The sequence below is a fragment of the Rhinatrema bivittatum genome, chromosome 2 (assembly GCF_901001135.1).
Source record: "Rhinatrema bivittatum chromosome 2, aRhiBiv1.1, whole genome shotgun sequence".
NCBI lineage: Eukaryota > Metazoa > Chordata > Amphibia > Gymnophiona > Rhinatrematidae > Rhinatrema > Rhinatrema bivittatum.
Genome location: NC_042616.1, coordinates 275,604,987 through 275,623,995, shown reverse-complemented (window position 1 = coordinate 275,623,995; position 19,009 = coordinate 275,604,987). Strand labels below are relative to the sequence as shown.

Here is a 19,009-nt window from a genome sequence, read left to right as displayed (position 1 = left end):
ACTCAACAAGATCCTTTTTTCTGCCTGCGGTTTCAAGAAAACCTCATGCAGATTAACTTCATCCTTGGCTATTCCCTAGGTCACAAGCAGCACTGTGAAAAACCACTAATTGTAATATCCTCACAGGCCTGGTATAGTACTAGACTTGCCAGAGAATGAATTGCCTCACATCTTGCAAAGACTCATAAAAATCTTGCTGGCCCATGACAGCTTTCAATCAAGGTCACATCCCCAACACAAAGCACCCACTGAGCCCACCTGCAGACCCCTATCACTCACTAGGCACCATACAGCTGTACAGAAGGTTCTGTGTCTTGAGGAACTTATCTATTGGCTTCCCATTCCCTATAAGTCATGGGTGTCCCACCACTAGGAGCACATTCTATTGCCTCCACCTATCCCTGAAGAGCACCCTCTATCAGTTTCCATGATACTTCAAATCATACCCTGGAGCAATCCAGCTGATAGTCTCACATTTAATTTTTGCTCTGTTCACGGAAAACATCAGCTCAGAGGAGGAGGAGGAGGAGGAGGAAGACCAAGATGAAGAGCTCCTGTCCTCTGCTGCTGCTGCAGCAGCAGCAGCAATTGTGCCACCTGCAGAGGACATACAACCACCACCACCACCACCAGCACAGCAGCCTCTCCTCCCCCCTTCCATGGGAGGACCCAGACTTATAGCAGACACTATTTCTCTCCCCTTCCTAGTAGGGCCTCCTCACCCATTGGCACTGGGACCTCAGGACACAGCTCATGAGGTAGCTCAGCCATTCCTGGGCAAAGTCAGTAGGTTGGTCTGTGGAGACCCTCAACCTAATCCTCTGCAAAACTCCTTGGCAGCAGAGGGCACCTTTAGTGCAGGCCTACTTCTGGTACAGAGGCCTGGAATCTAAGTGTCATTTGGGCATCTGTGGCAAGGATGGTGGAGTTCCATGGATTGTGAACTAACTTCAGGAGGAGGATGGCAGTTTTGATGACGCACAAATACTCAAGAAGGCTACACAGCAACTGTCACAGCCACCAGCCCCCTCCCCTAGGCCTCTTGGGACCGAGCCTCCAGTGGTTCCAGGTCCTTTTTGTTGTTTGTCAACAATTTAATCCTTAGATTTCCCCACCCCTTTTCCAATGTTTTAAATGTTGTACATAATTTTAAATTATTTAAAATACATTTTATAAAAGCTATTTTATTGTTTCTAATTTGTTTGTGCCATTTATTTTTGAATGCATGGTAAAGTCCAGGTCCACTCCAAGTTAAGCCCCTCTCAGAAAAGCCATCGGTAATCACTTTGTCATCCGCCCCCTCTCGTGCATGTAGCATGCCATGCAGCTCAGTTCATTACACTCTGGTCTGTTTATTCATTTCAGACAAAAGAGGAAATGAAACAACATTTCCTATTTCATTTTATGTTTTCAAAATAAAACAATAGAAAAAACAATTCAGTTTTATAGATATTTTTGTTTTGCTTAAAATAGAAAATGTAAAAATTAGGTGTCAGGACTGGTCCTAGGCCGAAGTCTTAGCAACAGGATCCAATCTCCATACCTGGTCCCATTGCCAGGGCTTTGGCCTATGATGTCAGGGACTAGACCCAGGCCTAATTCTGAGGCCTCACCAAAGCTGAAGCCCAGGTCCATTGCAGGGACCTTGGCCTAGGCCTAGACTAAGGCCCAATGCTTGGGCCTTAGTCTAGGCCTAGGCCCAGGTATGAAACTGGGACCTTGGTTTAGACCTGGGCCCAGATCTGACACTGGGGCAAGACCTGGAAGCTAACCCTCCAAAAATTGCAGGGGGGCCAGGAAACTCTGCAGCCTCCACTTGCCCACTTCATGGGGAGTTCCAATGAACACGGCCAGCCCGAGGCTTGCTCCCATCCTGAGGCTTTGGCCTAGGACCAGGCCCAATGATGGAGACCGACCCAGAGACTGAGTCCCATTGCTGGAGCCTCAGTCCAGGCCCTTCCCATAGGATGAGGACCAGCCTACAGGGATCCTCTTCCTTCTGCCATTTTCTTAAAATTACATCGTCCATTTGGAGGACGCCCTGGAGTGCCTTCCCTCCAGTGCCTTCTTCCTGAGCAGAGGGTGCCATATTGATATATAGCCATTCATTTTAGTGGCTGTACATCAAAATGGCACCCTCTGCTCAGGAAGAAGGCACTGGAGGGAAGGCACTCCAGGGCATCCTCCAAACGGAGGATTTTGTTTTAAAAAAATGATGGAAAGAAGAAGATCCCTGTGGCCTAATTACCAGCCTCCAGGCCAGAGCCCGGGCCTAGGACAAGGCTGAAGCTCCAGTGCTGGGCCTGGGCCTAGGCTGAGACCTCAGAATCTAGCCTCCAGGCTGGGCCCTAGAGATAGGCCTGGATCAAAGCCTTAGCCTAAACTGAGGCCCAGCATTGGGCCCAGGCTTAGACTGAGGCCCCCGGGTTGGGCCGGGGTCTAGGTCTATGTGAGGCTGAGGTGTTGGGCCAAGGTATAGGCCTAACTGAGACTGAGGCATCAGGCCTAGGGCTCAGCTTCGGGCCAGCCTCTTCTATAGATTTCCTATTGATGTGGTAAGTGGGGGTTGGGAAGAATCATGGCCCCAGCAATTTTTGGAGGGTGCTAGAGATGGTATAAATGGGGGCCTAGGTAGGTCCTATTTTGTTTTTGGGGTTTTTTTTTTCCATTTTTTTAATGTTAGTTTCTGCAAACTACAGACCAGAAAATTGTGGAAATGTATGAAATTCATGGTGTTAATGATACAATTTCCAAATGTGTGGCTATCCTAGTTAAATGGGGTATCCCTGTGCAAAGTGAACATGAAAAGGAAATTTTAGAAACTACTTTCTTCACTGTAGTGATAAATGGAATGAGATAAGAGAGATGATTTCTTTACCCAAAAGTCAAAAGCATGTTTCATTTGCGTTAATATCTGCCTTCTTTTCTAGTGATTGTTCTTGATGGTTTTAACCTTTGTGAGACAAAGGCTGTAATTAGGTCATTGTTTTAATCTCTTTGTTTTGCTTGAGATGATTGGATCAGTCTCCAGACACATATTTATTTCAATCAACTTTTATATGTGTATTGCATGTAAACCAAAGAGCCTTGCTGAATTACATTGTGGATATGTATAGTCCATGGAAGGTTAAATAACAGATGAAACCAATAGTCGTAAGTACTGTAAGGGAAAAGAGATTGAAGAAAAAGTCTGAGTGCATGAAAACCATTAACGATAACTGGGTAAGGTCTGCGTTACGCATCAGATTACCTTGATAAGACCAAGAGTGGGCAAGTATCGTAAAGGAAAGGAATTTTGAACAAGCATTGAAGACAGCAGTGGAAGAACAACCCAAAGTTACCAAGAGTGGCTGGAGATTAAAATCACAACCAGTAAGTGCACAGCAACACAGCAAGAAGAATGGCAGCAAGGACCCAAGACTGAGGCAGGAAGAAGAATTGCATCAAAAGTCCAAGGTAGCAAGGAGGCAAAGCAGTACCAGGAGTGGAACAAGGGGGGCCAAGCATTAATAAATGTTGCAGCAAGTGCACCGATTGCCAGGGCAAGACTAAGGGTCAGAAAATAACATAACAGAAGGTAATTTGAAAACAACCTTCAAGTCCGCTGGAGCAAAGGCTGAATTATCCAGAGGTGCCATGAGTATTTTGGAGCGGCAGAAGCAGCAGTGGCACTGGAGATTAAAATCCTAAACTGTAGATGCAGAGCAAAACAGCAAAAAGTGTGGCACTGCTTAGTAATCGGAGTTAGAATACTTGGCAGTGGCATACACTGTCTACTGACTGGCTAGCCTATATAGCATACTACAGTTGTACCGTATTGGACTACACCCAGTAATCTCATGGTTATCTCCCTTACAGAAGTTCAAAAGTAAACAACATGGTTGAACTCTAAGGGGTAGATTTTTAAAACATATGTGCGCGCATCCATGTGCACGTGCTGCCTGGCGCGTGCACATGGACGCGCAATTTTATAACATGCGTGCATTAGCACATGCCGGCTCTACTCTTCTCCTCCCCAACTTCCTCTCTCACCTGAATTTTAAACCTCTTCCAATACAGCTGTTTTCCATTTTCAGTTAAGGTGAGCTGCCTAGTTCTCTTTTGTATACTATTTAAGGTGGAAGAACCCCCTTTCCCTGCCTATTCCGTACGATTGTAGGCATACACATTAAGGATATTTCTGGAAAAGTACAATCCTCTTAGCTATATTTTGTTGCGCAATGCCTCCTCATTTTCCAAAGAGGCTGACGTATTGCATTATAAAATGTTATGTCTGACGGTGCCACTAACATCACATTAATGACAAATCAGCTGGAAACTTCTGTAAGAGAAGTAGTTTTCTTAGACAAGGGGCTAAAATAAGCAATGCAAGGAATGCCACTTTCTTGCAGGGTTTCCCCTTTCCCTGTCCTCCTTTGCCTTTCTTAAGAAAGCATCTGAACTTTAAGCTTTTATTCTCGCTCATATTTTCAGGTTTTTGCTTTGTAAGGCACAAGATGCAATGGAGACGGTTTAGATTTCCATCTGAACAACAACAAAAAACCAAACTATTGAAATGTTAGTGCACTTGAAAACAGAGAACTGATGTTTCTGTTTAAAGAATGGGATCGTGCATACGGGCAACATGTGGGCTTTCCTCTCAAATTTCCATCAATGCATTTCTTTGAATCTTTGCATGACTGTATTGTTTTTTCTGAACGTATGACTTTGTATAAGTTGTCACATAAGCATCAATGGAAACCGTACTCTTCCATTTATTCAGCACACATATTTTAGCACAGGCAGCAGCACAATTTTACCAGTATTTCTCCTCCTAATATGTTTCAACCACATTCTAGCAGCATCCCATGCAACAGCAATCTGAAAATTCAGTTCCCATTTCATTTCAATCAGTGTTGTCACAGTGCCACAGTAATATCCTGTACCGGTCTGACAGACAGTTCTCTGCAGTGAGTGCATTCTGACAGCTAGAGTACCCAATGAGATGCTAGTTTTAGTCAGGGGGGCAAGGGGCCACTGTCCATTGGGAACAGGGCTGAAAGTAACTAGGGATGTGAATCGTTTTAGGACGATTAAAATTATTGTCCGATAATTTTAATATCGTCTTAAACCGTTATGGAACACAATACAATACAGATTCTAACGATTTATCGTTATAAATCGTTAGAATCGTGAGCCGGCACACTAAAACCCCCTAAAACCCACCCCCGACCCTTTAAATTAAATCCCCCACCCTCCCGAACCCCCCCCCCCCCAATAACTTAAATAACCTGCGGGTCCAGCGGCGGTCCGGAACGGCAGCGGTCCGGAACGGGCTCCTGCTCCTGAATCTTGTCGTCTTTAGCCGGCGCCATTTTCCAAAATGGCGCCGAAAAATGGCGGCGGCCATAGACGAAAAAGATTGGACGGCAGGAGGTCCTTCCGGACCCCCGCTGGACTTTTGGCAAGTCTCGTGGGGGTCAGGAGGCCCCCCACAAGCTGGCCAAAAGTTCCTGGAGGTCCAGCGGGGGTCAGGGAGCGATTTCCCGCCGCGAATCGTTTTCGTACGGAAAATGGCGCCGGCAGGAGATCGACTGCAGGAGGTCGTTCAGCGAGGGTTCCGGCGCCTCGCTGAACGACCTCCTGCAGTCGATCTCCTGCCAGCGCCATTTTCCGTACGGAAAATGGCGCCGGCCATACGCGTATGGCCGGCGCCATTTTCCGTACGAAAACGATTCGCGGCGGGAAATCGCTCCCTGACCCCCGCTGGACCTCCAGGAACTTTTGGCCAGCTTGTGGGGGGCCTCCTGACCCCCACGAGACTTGCCAAAAGTCCAGCGGGGGTCCGGAAGTACCTCCTGCCGTCCAATCTTTTTCGTCTATGGCCGCCGCCATTTTTCGGCGCCATTTTGGAAAATGGCGCCGGCTGAAGACGACAAGATTCAGGAGCAGGAGCCCGTTCCAGACCGCTGCCGTTCCGGACCGCCGCTGGACCCGCAGGTTATTTAAGTTATTTGGGGGGGGTTCGGGAGGGTGGGGGATTTAATTTAAAGGGTCGGGGGTGGGTTTTAGGGGGTTTTAATGTGCCGGTTTTTCGATTTTTCGATTTTTCGATTTTTAACGATTTTTAATGATTTTTCACGATATTTTACCCCCCCAAATGGCAACAATACGATTCCCTCCCCCTCCCAGCCGAAATCGATCGTTAAGACGATCGAGGACACGATTCACATCCCTAAAAGTAACCAACTCATCTCCAGTAGACAGCCAACTGGCTTCCTTTCATTACTGATTTGTTTCAGATTTCAAACTTGTGACCTAAAAGGAGAACGCCTGGCTGCTATCCTCTCCCTTCTGCCAAACTTGAAGGAAATTGGAACGTGGGACAAAGGAAAGAGGGGAACGTGATTCTGAGGTACATAAGAGGAGAGCAAGACATGTTTTCCACCAAGCACCATAGGTTCAAGTGATATTTAAATACAGCAGATTTAGAAGATGTTTCATTCTATAAGTTAGGCTGTCCTTTCTGTGACGGAAAAGTGAATTTTAGGGAATGCAGAAGCTCCCACCTTCCTCTCTAGGGCTGGTTTAAGTCCATAGTAGGGATGTGAATCGTTTTAGGACGATTAAAATTATCGTCCGATAATTTTAATATCGTCTTAAACCGTTATGGAACACAATACAATACAGATTCTAACGATTTATCGTTATAAATCGTTAGAATCGTGAGCCGGCACACTAAAACCCCCTAAAACCCACCCCCGACCCTTTAAATTAAATCCCCCACCCTCCCGAACCCCCCCCCAAATAACTTAAATAACCTGCGGTTCCAGCGGCGGTCCGGAACGGCAGCGGTCCGGAACGGGCTCCTGCTCTGAATCTTGTCATCTTCAGCCGGCGCCATTTTCCAAAATGGCGCCGAAAAATGGCGGCGGCCATAGACGAAAAAGATTGGACGGCAGGAGGTCCTTCCGGACCCCCGCTGGACTTTTGGCAAGTCTCGTGGGGGTCAGGAGGCCCCCCACAAGCTGGCCAAAAGTTCCTGGAGGTCCAGCGGGGGTCAGGGAGCGATTTCCCGCCGCGAATCGTTTTCGTACGGAAAATGGCGCCGGCAGGAGATCGACTGCAGGAGGTCGTTCAGCGAGGGTTCCGGCGCCTCACTGAACGACCTCCTGCAGTCGATCTCCTGCCGGCGCCATTTTCCGTACGAAAACGATTCGCGGCGGGAAATCGCTCCCTGACCCCCGCTGGACCTCCAGGAACTTTTGGCCAGCTTGTGGGGGGCCTCCTGACCCCCACGAGACTTGCCAAAAGTCCAGCGGGGGTCCGGAAGGACCTCCTGCCATCCAATCTTTTTCGTCTATGGCCGCCGCCATTTTTCGGCGCCATTTTGGAAAATGGCGCCGGCTGAAGACGACAAGATTCAGAGCAGGAGCCCGTTCCGGACCGCTGCCGTTCCGGACCGCCGCTGGACCCGCAGGTTATTTAAGTTATTTGGGGGGGGGGGTTCGGGAGGGTGGGGGATTTAATTTAAAGGGTCGGGGGTGGGTTTTAGGGGGTTTTAATGTGCCGGTTTTTCGATTTTTCGATTTTTAACGATTTTTAACGATTTTTCACAATATTTTACCCCCCCAAACGGCAACAATACGATTCCCTCCCCCTCCCAGCCGAAATCGATCGTTAAGACGATCGAGGACACGATTCACATCCCTAGTCCATAGCATCTGGGAGAGCCAACTGTGACCAGTGGGGAGATATTCTATCGCTCCCTGTGCTGCTTCTGGCTGCATCGCTGCTCAGCTGCTACCTCTGCCCTGCTGATCATTTTTTTAAACAATGGGGGGGTCTGAAACTGTCTCTGCTCCATGCAGACAAAAGCTGCTGTAACTTGTACAGTGAAGGAAGAGATTTTTTATTTGTTTGGCTAAAAGGTGGGAGAAACATTTTTTTTATTGTAGTTAGATGTGGGACATAATTATGCTTTTTTTTTTTTTTTTTTTGCCACAAATGGAGATTTAAAACTTCCTCTCCTCTTCCCTGCTAAAATTTGTCAGGGTAACTTATTACCTGCACAAAATTTAGTGGAGAGAAAAAAAGGCTGTGTTGGGGGTGTTCTGGGATGGGGCTAAACTTTAACCCTGAGCGCTGTTATTCACTGTGCTACCTGACTAGGCCAGAAAAATGGATGCCCTAAAGTTAGGGAGCTAATATTACTTGGGGATCTTTAGCTGCATAAATTTGGCAGGATACTTATCAAGGCATGTTCTGCTGAGCATCGGGGTAATTACCCAGGTAATACTCCCACTCACCGGCCCACTGAATATCCACTTCTCTTGAGTGTAGATTGCATTTTCAAATCTCCATGCATTATTTTTCCATAGAAAAAGTACTGGGAGGAGCAGGAGGAAACTGACTGCCCCTCTCCCCACCTTCCCCCAATTCTCCCCTAAAATATCACATATTAACTATTTATTTATTTTGGAGGAGAGGAGAGCAGGAAGTTTTCTCCTGCTCCTGGAAATGAAATTTACGCATATTATTTTTCTCCACTGGCCATGCCTCCCTCTAATGTGGCTAAAAATACATGCTTTGTGGAACCCCCACAACGTCCTGGCTTTTTCCCATTGCATGCAGGGACTTGTAGTTCTGATTTCCCTTCTGCAGGCCCTAGGAAATACAAGACAACAAGTCCCTGCATGCAGGGAAGTAAAACCAGGACTAGATCAAACTGTCCTGAAAATCTGGAGCCCATGGCAACCCTAACCCCTCCCCCCCCCCCCCCCATGTACTTTTGGCTGGGTTAAAAGTGGTCAATTTGCAGACAGCACCCTCTACATGGGGAAATGGCTTTTGAAATGTATAATATGTATCTGTTTTGGAGCAGGCAGTTTTCACCTTCTCCTTTACGCTTCCAGCTCAGTTGGGACCAGGGCTAGGTGCTGGTGCCATAAGACTTCATTCACAGCTAATATCATATCCTATGTACTTGTCCCTGAGGTTGGCAAAATTTGAACTGCGTGTGTGTGTGTGTGTGTGGGGGGGGGGGGGGGGAGGGGAGAGGGAATGCCGCTTCCTCATCAGTGAGCAGGGTCCCAAATGATACTTTGGATCAGTTGGTTTGCTTGGTGGAAAATATACTTCTGGGGCAATTCTATGCCAAAACATTTACATTTATGCACAATACTGTAAAATTTTACAAGATGTTGCAACTTGTGTCAACATAACACAATATAATTACTGCCTTTGAATATAATAAGATTTTCTGCTTTGCAGTTTAAATTATTACAGAAAGGGACAGAATTACATAATTTTTCTAGTGTAGAACAAGGCAATGGATCACTTATTTCCACCACCACCACTTCTCAGGATGTCCCTATCACTCCCTCTCCCCTTTCCCCATAGCCTGACCCCACCACTGCTCTCTTCTTCTCCCCCAGGTTGTACCCAACATTCTGTCTCCTTCCCAATGGTTTTCCAATCTCTCTCCTCCTTCCCCCACCTGCCCAGGTTGTCCCATATTTCTCCCTCTCCCTCCTCCTCCCCTTCCAGGCACTCTTTATCACTATCTCTTCCTCCTCCCCGCCCCCAAGTCTGCATAGGCCAATAAGGATAATGCTATTGCCTTCTTCCTAACCACAGAGGCTGATAACACAATGTTGCTGATGTGACCTCCTCCTCCTTCTGGGCTGACACGGTTTTTTCTTCTTTGCAGTCCAGGTGAGTGGATGCTCCTACCTCTTTCTGGTTTGTGCAGCCAAATGATGCACCTGCTGTGCCAAAATTCTGCTTAGATTTTACAAAAGCTATGGGGAAGGTGAATTCTGCACCAATTCTGCATTGCACAGTGGCCCAGAATTCCCCTAGGAGTACTGATGTTTCAGATTTGGTTTCACAAGGGTGACGCTACACAGCTTTGTCTTTTTCCTGCTTTGGACATTTTCCTGGAAACTTGTGCTTATATTTTCCTGCATCTCCTCTTGCACCTGTGTAATCTCCCTGATCACCCTCTACCCCCCCACAGGGGTTTAGGCAGTACAGAATAGTAAGCTCACCATAGGAAATACAACTTATTAGCTTTCCCATACGTGTAGAACAATGTTGATTTTTACCGTGCATGGGGGTATTTTTCTGCAAATTCCCCACTCAAGCAGCTGTTTCCTAATAAGGAACTAATATCAACATGCACAGCTCTATCAGAAATTAGTAAACTCTTTACCGTGATATCCGGCAAAAAAAAACAAAAACAGAACATAATCACACACTTATTTACAAGGAAATAAAGTAATTGCAAAATGAAGGAGCAGTGTGAGAAATATGAAAGATAAGAAATACAAACAGTAACATTTTATGAATAAGTAAAAGGAAAACTGAATTTTCACTGGCAGTGCACATTGCTTGCTTACAGACTATGCAGTCCCAAACAAATGAGTTAAGGCAGTTAAAGCATTACCCCGGCTGGTGTGCTTGACTGTAACACAAATAGGCTTTGGAAAAAAAAAAAACAACCCACAGTTTTCAGTTCAGAAAGAAACTAGATAATGTCTAATTAACTATAATGAGGACCAAATTAAAAAAAAACAACAAAAAACACTGGTAGACCAATGCAATAAAATGTGCAGCAAAAACGGGAGTCCACTAAGAGAACCTGTTTTCTTAACACTTGCATAACCACATCCCTGGAGGCCCTCATAGATTTGGCCGACTCCAGGAGTGGTCCCGGGAGCTGCACTCTTCAAAAAGGCCTCCACCAGCTTCCCAGCCTTTCCAGTGTTCACCCTCTCCCAAGCAGTGTCCTGGGCTGACTAAGGCCACCACAGAAGAGCTCATGCAGCTGGGTCGTGGTCGGCTGACCCCCAAGGAACACCTCCGGCACCAATGCTCTGGGCTCTGCCTATACTGTGGGGAGGCCGGGCACGCTCTGGCTCATTGCCCGGTGCGTCCGGGAAACTCTCGGGCCTAGGTCTGACATCTCCAGCTCCCCCGCTCACACTTCTAGCACCCCTTTTCGTGGGCGAGCACGACTTTCATACCCTGGCTCTTGTGGACTCCGGAGCAGGGGGCAACTTCATCCTGAAACAGCTGGTCCAACACCTCCGGATTCCCACCTGTCTTTCCCCAGTGCTGCTCATACTCTCCTCTATTTCTGGCGAACCCCTACCAGGCAAAATCACTCTCACCACCATACTCACCATGCTTCGCAATGGCACCCTTCATGAGGAGGCTTTAGCATTTCATGTCATAGACCGAGCCATCCATCCCATAGTGCTCGGTTTGCCTTAGCTACAGAAGTACTCCCCTCAATTCAACTGGGCATCCTTGCAACTGTCTCAATGGGGACCCGCCCACCATGCCTCTTGTCTGAAACTGCTGATCACCCAATGCTGCCCCACCACTACGCTCATCCCTGCTGTATTGCTATCCTACTTTGCATCCTATGCATAGGTTTTTTCGAAGCAAGGAGTGGGCACGCTACCACCACATCGCCAATACGACTGCGCCATCAACCTCCTGCCCAACATGGAGCCGAGCTTCCATTAAATTTCAGTTTTTGTGAGTCTAAACAATTCCCATGTCTCTAAATCTATATAATGCTAAAAATTGTCAATCTGAAAATGTATTATAGTAACCACTACTCTAACTCAAACAAATTGTAGAATATAAGAGGAGTATTTTCATATATGACCACTGAGTATTTTATATAAAACAGTGTCACAAATCATCATTGTGCTCCTTCTTATGCAAAGTCCAAAAATAGTTCTTTTTGTATATTTTTGTAATGCAATTAAAAACTTGTGATTGCAGCATCTTAGCTAAGTTATGCTTGAAACAATCTTCCAGCATGGGCTATATTTCGAAACTTGTTTTCTTCAGGGGTATAATCATTTTTTTGCAAACTCTTTTAAAAAATAATACAAAATATAAGGAAAGAAATGTTTTGAGATTTGATGATATGTGACAACATTTTATACAGAATATTCAGTGATCTTATATGAGAATACACCTCTTATGTTCTACTAATTTTTTTTTTTGAGTTAGAGAAGTGGTCACCATAATACATACTCAGAGTGACCATTTTTGGCATTGCCTAATCAGTTTCTCTTTGGTAAGTGTTCAGTGCTTCTAATGTTGTATAAACCTATATATCCAGATCATACTTTTGGAGGTTAAAATAATATCACAAAGCTTTATAAGTAAATAGGACAACTTTGGAAATCAAAAACTTATGATTTCTTATTTTCTCCAGCATATTTTTCAAAGCAAAATGCTTTCAAATGTAGGTCCTTACACTCTGATTAAATCTAAGCTGGTATAATCTACCAACCATTATCTCAGCCAGTTCCCAACTTGGCTCTTGATTCTATTCTTGATCTGGTTTTTTTACTATGGGCGAGACTACTTGAGGAGTCAGACAATCGCTTGATGTCTCACTGCTATAATACTGCTACCAAAAGCCATAGGTTAAGTGAGACATTCAGATCACATGAAATCTGCCTGCCCACATTCAACCTAGTCAGCCAGACAAATCTGAGCCAGCTCATTTAAAAAAAACAAAACAATTTGCTTAAAAAATGTGAGCCAATTTGAATCAAGCACATCCAAGACAGCACAGAAAACTGAGACTTCAATATGAGTCAGGTTGAAGTTGACTCAGGAAAATGGATACAACTTGATGTCAGGTATAGTACAAGTGCTTATAGGAGCTGGGTCATGGCTGATTCACCCATCCTTAATCCAAACAAAAAAATGTTTATATACCTACTTAATATAATTCATGATAAGAAGGCACCTTTCTAGCAAAGGATATATATTTTATAGCAAAACAAAACATAAAAACTGTGTAATATATTTCCAACTATTCCAGCTGTCATTACAAATGCTTGGCCTTAAGAATGACAGCTTGATGGAAAATTAACAACTTATTTCATTATTGCTAAGAGGGCAGAATATTGTACTTGAAATTAATAAATAGTCTAGTTAACAAGATAGAAGTTTGGACCACAAGAAAACATTATGTTTTCCCCTATTTCCTACCAATTTTTAATGCTAAATTGTATTTTAACTTTTCTTTCTTGCCTGTTTTGCTTTTCATGTTTTTTCCTTTGCTTCTTCCTTATAATCATTTTTCTTATAAACAAATGCAGGGACTGAAATCACATGAATTCATGCTCATCTTAAGCATTCTTTTAATGTTCCATTGCAAATATTTGTAAAAAAAAATAAAATAAATAAAAACCTCTATCAAAAGGGCATCACAGTGCAAGTAGAAAAAAAGTCAGTCAAACTTCACAATGCAGATGATGCTGAGGCTTGTAGCATGTCTCTTTTTTTTTTTTTTTATTTCTCTATGACAGGAGACATATTTTGGAAGGGGAAGTAACCTCTTCCAAGTTTTATCCTTGGTATGATGAAATAATAAATGTGAACTTTAAAAGCCTTACAGGAGATATGAGCAGATTTTAAAAGGCTCTTGCGTACATGCGTACTTGCCGATATATGCACAAATACATTTTCGTGCAACAGAGGCGGGGCTTGGCCATGGTCTGGGAGGGGCACGGGCATTCCTGGATTACACAATGAAACTAGATTGTATATACTTATGTGCACAAGCGCTCGCTGGGGTCCCCCTGCCGCGTTACTTTACTTCTGCTATGGATAACGTGTAAGTCAGAAAACAAAAATAGTAAAGAGGTGAGTGGGGTTTTAAAGGTCATGGTTAGCATGGTACCAAGGAGGCTATTAAACTAGGAGGGTTGGATGTCCTTGCCTAGGTGAACTGGGAACAAACTCGAAAAATTGGTAATTGCGTCGGCACGCATTTCTACTAAAATCCCCCTATTTATGTGGTAGAAATGGCCTTTGTGCACAAAGGCGCACACCTGCTTAATGTATGTATGTACACGTGTTCTGTGTATTTTATAGCATGCACGCATAAACATGTGTATATTATAAAATGGCCACGTCCCAGGCATGAGCCGGCAAATCGTGCGCATGTGCGCCCGCATGCCTGTTTAAAAGTTACTGTCATAATCCTCAACTAATCGGTTGTTACGAGCATTTAATGACAGTTTGTTAATTAATGATTCTGAGTCAAAGCTAGTGCATCATTTCCAACAGAACTAAAAAATAAAGCACGTCCGAGGCCAGAAATCTCACAGCTTTCATTACTCAGCTTTCTCTCGGCAAGGATGGATCACCAAGCCAAACCAGTGGACTGCAAATACCAGAAAAAAAAATAAATCTGCTTCATTAGAAACAAAATAATAATTAAATAAAGGAAAAGGGTTGTGCTTTTTTTTGCTGATCAAAAACATGCCAAACTCTCAGACCATGTGTGAAATAGTATAAAATAAATAAATAAATAACTGTCTTTCTGATAAAAACTCAAAAGCCTTTTCTGCCCCAGTTAATCAGGTAATTTGTCATTTATCAACCATGACAGAAAAACATTCCAATTGAGCAACCTTTTTAACTATTTCCATGTAGGCCGATGTGACTATAACTAAACAGGGGCCAATTAAAGATTTTAAGATATCTAAATATGAAGCATCCTTCTGATAATGAGCAGAAAAGGAGATGAGCATGATTGACTGTATGACCCGAATGTATACCTGGGAGACATCCAGATATGAACTAGGAGCTCTGGGTCTCCAGGAGAGTTCTTGGGTTCTCCAGGACTGCCTTCACTCTTAAAATCTTGCTAGTATAGTGCTAGCTCTGGCCTTGGGGGACATCAGGACATGCTTCTCTCCCCTCCCAAGCTGTTTCACCTTTTTGTCCCACCCAGTGGTCTAATGGCTGTCAGCAGGAGAGAAAGGGAGACGATAGGTGGAAGGTGATGAGAGCAAGCAGCAGAAGACAAGCGCTCCTACCCCCCACCCCCACATCAGCCTTTTGCTGCCTGCAATCACTCTACCATTCTAAATTTAAACTGGCCCTCAGAGTAGAGAAAGAAAACAACAGAAAGTTAGAGAGGGAACAAAAGACAAAAAAGTGGTGGGAAGAGAGAGACAGATCAAATAGGAAAGAGGGATGGAAGAGCAAAAAACGTGAACAGGAGGAGAGAGAGCAAAAGTAGAAAGAGGAGGAAAGAGAAAAAAAACTGAATAGAAAGGGCGAGAAGAGTGAATAGTAGATAGGACAGAGAGCAATGGAGGAGGAGGATGAGTAGAGAGCACAGAAGGATTGGGCTGGGAGGAGATCAAAGGGGAGATGAACAGAGGAGAAGCTGCAGAGTACAAGGAGGAGAGGGATCAATGCTTTCTGCACTACTTCCATGAGTGAAAACCAGGATCCTATGCATAAAAGAGAAGACAAGGAGCATAAGCAGGGAGGTTAGAGAAGCTACAAAGAAAAGAGTGGTGGTGGCATGGAAGAGTGAGGGGAAGTGTAGAAAAATCTAGGTGAAAGAGAAAGGTGGGCTTTACTTGTATTTTCAGACAAACATAGTTGCAGAAATCATCCTGTATGTGCTAATTTGCTTTTCCTGCGGGTATGTGCTATCAAGGTTGTCATTTCCTGTCTCCTTCCATTTATATTGTTGGTTGCATCTTCCTGCACAAAAAGGTGCATGAGTACCTACATGGCAATTTCTGGTGCTGCCATACACACCAAAAACCAACGAGTTCATGGCTCCATTTCCCCCACCCCCTCATTTTGTTAGTCTACTGATCTCAAGCCAAGCAAAGCACCAGGGTATGCCCAAATGGTATTCAATCTCCTAAATCATCTCACAGGTAGCCATGCTAGAAGTGCACCTGCAAGTCTGCACACATTTCCTGAAGGTGAGGGTCACCTGGAAAGAAAGAAAAGAGGAGGATCTGAGTCTGTTGGATTCTCTAATTCTGTGCAGAATGAAGAAGGCACCTGAACCCAAACCCCCAACCTAGCAAATACAAATGACAAAGGTGCCCTTACAAGAGAGAATGCCTGGCCAAGCAGTATTGTCCTGCCCTTGTGCTGCTTAACCTTCTACATCTCATATCATCTTTCTCCATCTCTATTAAATGTCTTGCCCTTTTATTGTTTACCATTTTGTCATGTAAACCACAAAGTACTTGTGACAAGTAAAGGTGTTAGCTGTAAATAACATTCTGTCTTGTCGTGATCTTCTGGGCTTAGGCACATAGGTATTCCCAACTTTCCTGTTTAGTTAGAACTTATATGGGTTCCCTTGGCTGTGTGGCTGGCTAAATTAGGCCACTGCTCTTCCAAAAAGCTGTATGGAGATTGGCACATGGCAATGCGTCTGTCATGGTCAGGTACACCAGAGATCAACACTAAGAGGTGTTAGTTTATAGAAGTTAGACCTATTTGGATCATGAAGGGCATTAATAAAGAGATCTTTTGGCTTCCTGGCCCGCCTCGCTTCTCTTTCTCTCTCCACACATCTGAAGGCCTTATAGTGAATTATTACAAAGAAATGATGCCCTGCTTCCTCCACTGCATGTTTGCTCCTCTCACTGGAAATCACTCACTGTAGCCTAGAGTCGGGTAGCTGCCCTGTGCAGACTCCATGTACTCTTCAGTCCTGCCCCACTCACCTGGCAATCTTGTCCATAAATCTGCATGGATCACAGTCTGGGCCTGGGCCTTGATGAGATTAGTATGCCCACTGAAGCATAGTCTGGTAAGGAATAAAACTGATGTAAGTCTTAGTAAAGTCACACTCATAGAGACCTGCTTTCCTATCCTCCCCACTCCCACCCTCTTCCCCTTCCCCAAACCTACACACACACACCCATACACATACATTTTGACCCTGGAACATACAGGATGTGACAGAGTTGCCAAGCTGCTCAGTAAGGGATGGGAGATTTGAAACCTGTCCTGCCCTTAGGTTGTCCATCCCAGTGCTTTGTGGTTTCTTTAGTTCCTGCTTCTCCTAGAAATACATAAGGATATTAGGATGGGGTGTCAAAGAATCATTGTTTTGCCAATTATTCACAGGTCATGAAAAGACTGATTCTGGCCTGGTTTTGCCCCATTAAATACCTAGATTTATAGTCCAGATTTTTCCATTCTTTTCACCATGAAATTCAGAACTATAAAACCAGACATGCTGTGGTTCAAAACCACGGCCAAATCAGTGGTATTGGGTGAGTATGGGTGAGGCAGCAAACCTAGTCTGCATTAAAAAGATCATTTGTAAAGGTAAAGGCATGCACAGTGTGGGTGGACCTGACCAGGTCCATACAACAGGTGCCAACTAGGCTGAATCATGCTACCAGACCCTGGTAGTGGTGAATAACTCTTAGGCTTGTGATCTGCATGGAATCCTGCTGTTTTCTCAGTGTGGGCTATTAGAGGTGATCCTTATAAGCCAGACATGCCTCCAACATCCTACGTGTTGGCAATTATCAATGTTTGTCTTCAGGCCTTTGTAGTCCAGATGGCAGGAACCCCAGCCAGGTGCAAAGTGAAGAGGATGCTAAACAGCCATCATCACAAAAGTTTATGTCTCACCACTCCCCCCCCCCCCCCCCCGAAACCAATAATGCATTTCCTCTCTCACAAAAAGATACCTCCTGGCACTGAGGTCATTTCTAACTAACCCTTTCCCAGCCCACCTTATCTCCTCTAGACCTTCTCTAACCCAATTTCTGCCTATCTCCTTTTTTCCCTCATATTCTCCTTTTCACCCTCTGCTGCTTCTTATCAGTGAGAGGAGAAGGGATAGTGTAGGATGAGAGAGGATTTGGGAGGAAGTGAGGCAGGCCACTTTATATATTGCGCGTGCGTGTGTGTGTGTGTGTGTGTGTATGGTTAAGAACATAAGAAAATGCCATACTGGGTCAGACCAAGGGTCCATCAAGCCCAGCATCCTGTTTCCAACAGTGGCCAATCCAGGCCATAAGAACCTGGCAAGTACCCAAAAACTAAGTCTATTCCATGTTACCATTGCTAATGGCAGTGGCTATTCTCTAAGTGAACTTAATAGCAGGTAATGGACTTCTCCTCCAAGAACTTATCCAATCCTTTTTTAAACACAGCTATACTAACTGCACTAACCACATCCTCTGGCAACAAATTCCAGAGTTTAATTGTGCGGGGTTTTTTTTGGGGGGGGGAGTTATATCTCTGCACTCATGGAGTTAAACTCTATGGGCACTATAAATTCTACACTGCAAAGCCCAGGCACCTCCTTCCCATATCCTCTGCATTGTATTCAGAATGCAATGCAGGACTCATGTACTCCCAAGGAGGGCAGAGCTGGGAAGCGATGTCCTGCAAACCAAAGGAATAAGTATCAAAAGGAATACAGTGCAGGATCTCTTTGCAACCCTCCCTATGCATAAGGCAAAAGTTGCTGTATCCATGTAAATATCAAAGACATGCAAAGGACTACATTAATGTGGTTCTGAGGCCTTCGCTACCTCTTGCTGTACTTTCTCTGGCACCTGTAGTGGAGCACAGGTAACCATTCTTGAAATCCAAATGTATGTCGTCTGGGTCTTGATATCTGATGGCAGTGCTTTGAAAAATTTAGCGGGCAAGCACAAATTCAGCTATTTCATGAAAAGGAACTGCACAGTTCGGTCTGATTTGATGAAACACCTGAAAGTAGTTTTTAACATGCCATAATTGGACTCAATGTCAGAGGAGTGGGCACATGCCCCTCATTATCCCTCCTCCCTGCAGGCATCCCTGGGCAAGCTGCAGGAATGGGAACCACTGACCACACCCATATTCTGCATCTCCTTGGAGAAGGGAGAGAGGGTGAGTAGAATAGCAAAACTGTGGTCTATTTAAAATATGTGGACAAATGGAGCTGTCCCTACCTGCAAGGGGAGGCCTGGTGAGGGCAAGAATTACTCCTGGATGTTTGTCAGTGTTGTGCAGAGAACATCATTGAGAGCAGATCCCTGAGAGCTATAAAAGGGGTCAGCCATCTCAATCAAGGCGTTGAGGTCCTCCAGCAGATCTCGAGCAGCAATTTCATCCTTTATGCGTCTGGAGAGGCCTTCCAGGAAGATGGCCTAAAGACTACCATCTTGCCAGCCTACTTCTTGGGCTAAAGTCCGAAACTCCA

General features: G+C 44.8%; 1 long non-coding RNA gene across 1 annotated transcript in view; it reads right to left on the bottom strand.

Annotated features, from left to right (window-relative positions):
- LOC115086104 overlaps window positions 1–16,850 on the bottom strand; it is a 29,228-nt gene extending 12,378 nt beyond the window's left edge. The window contains exons 1-2 of the long non-coding RNA XR_003855077.1: window positions 16,730–16,850; window positions 16,521–16,603 (exon numbers count right to left, since the gene is read on the bottom strand). This is a non-coding gene — a long non-coding RNA (uncharacterized LOC115086104). The remainder of the gene's footprint in view (window positions 1–16,520; window positions 16,604–16,729) is intronic.
- Window positions 16,851–19,009: the final 2,159 nt, after the last annotated feature.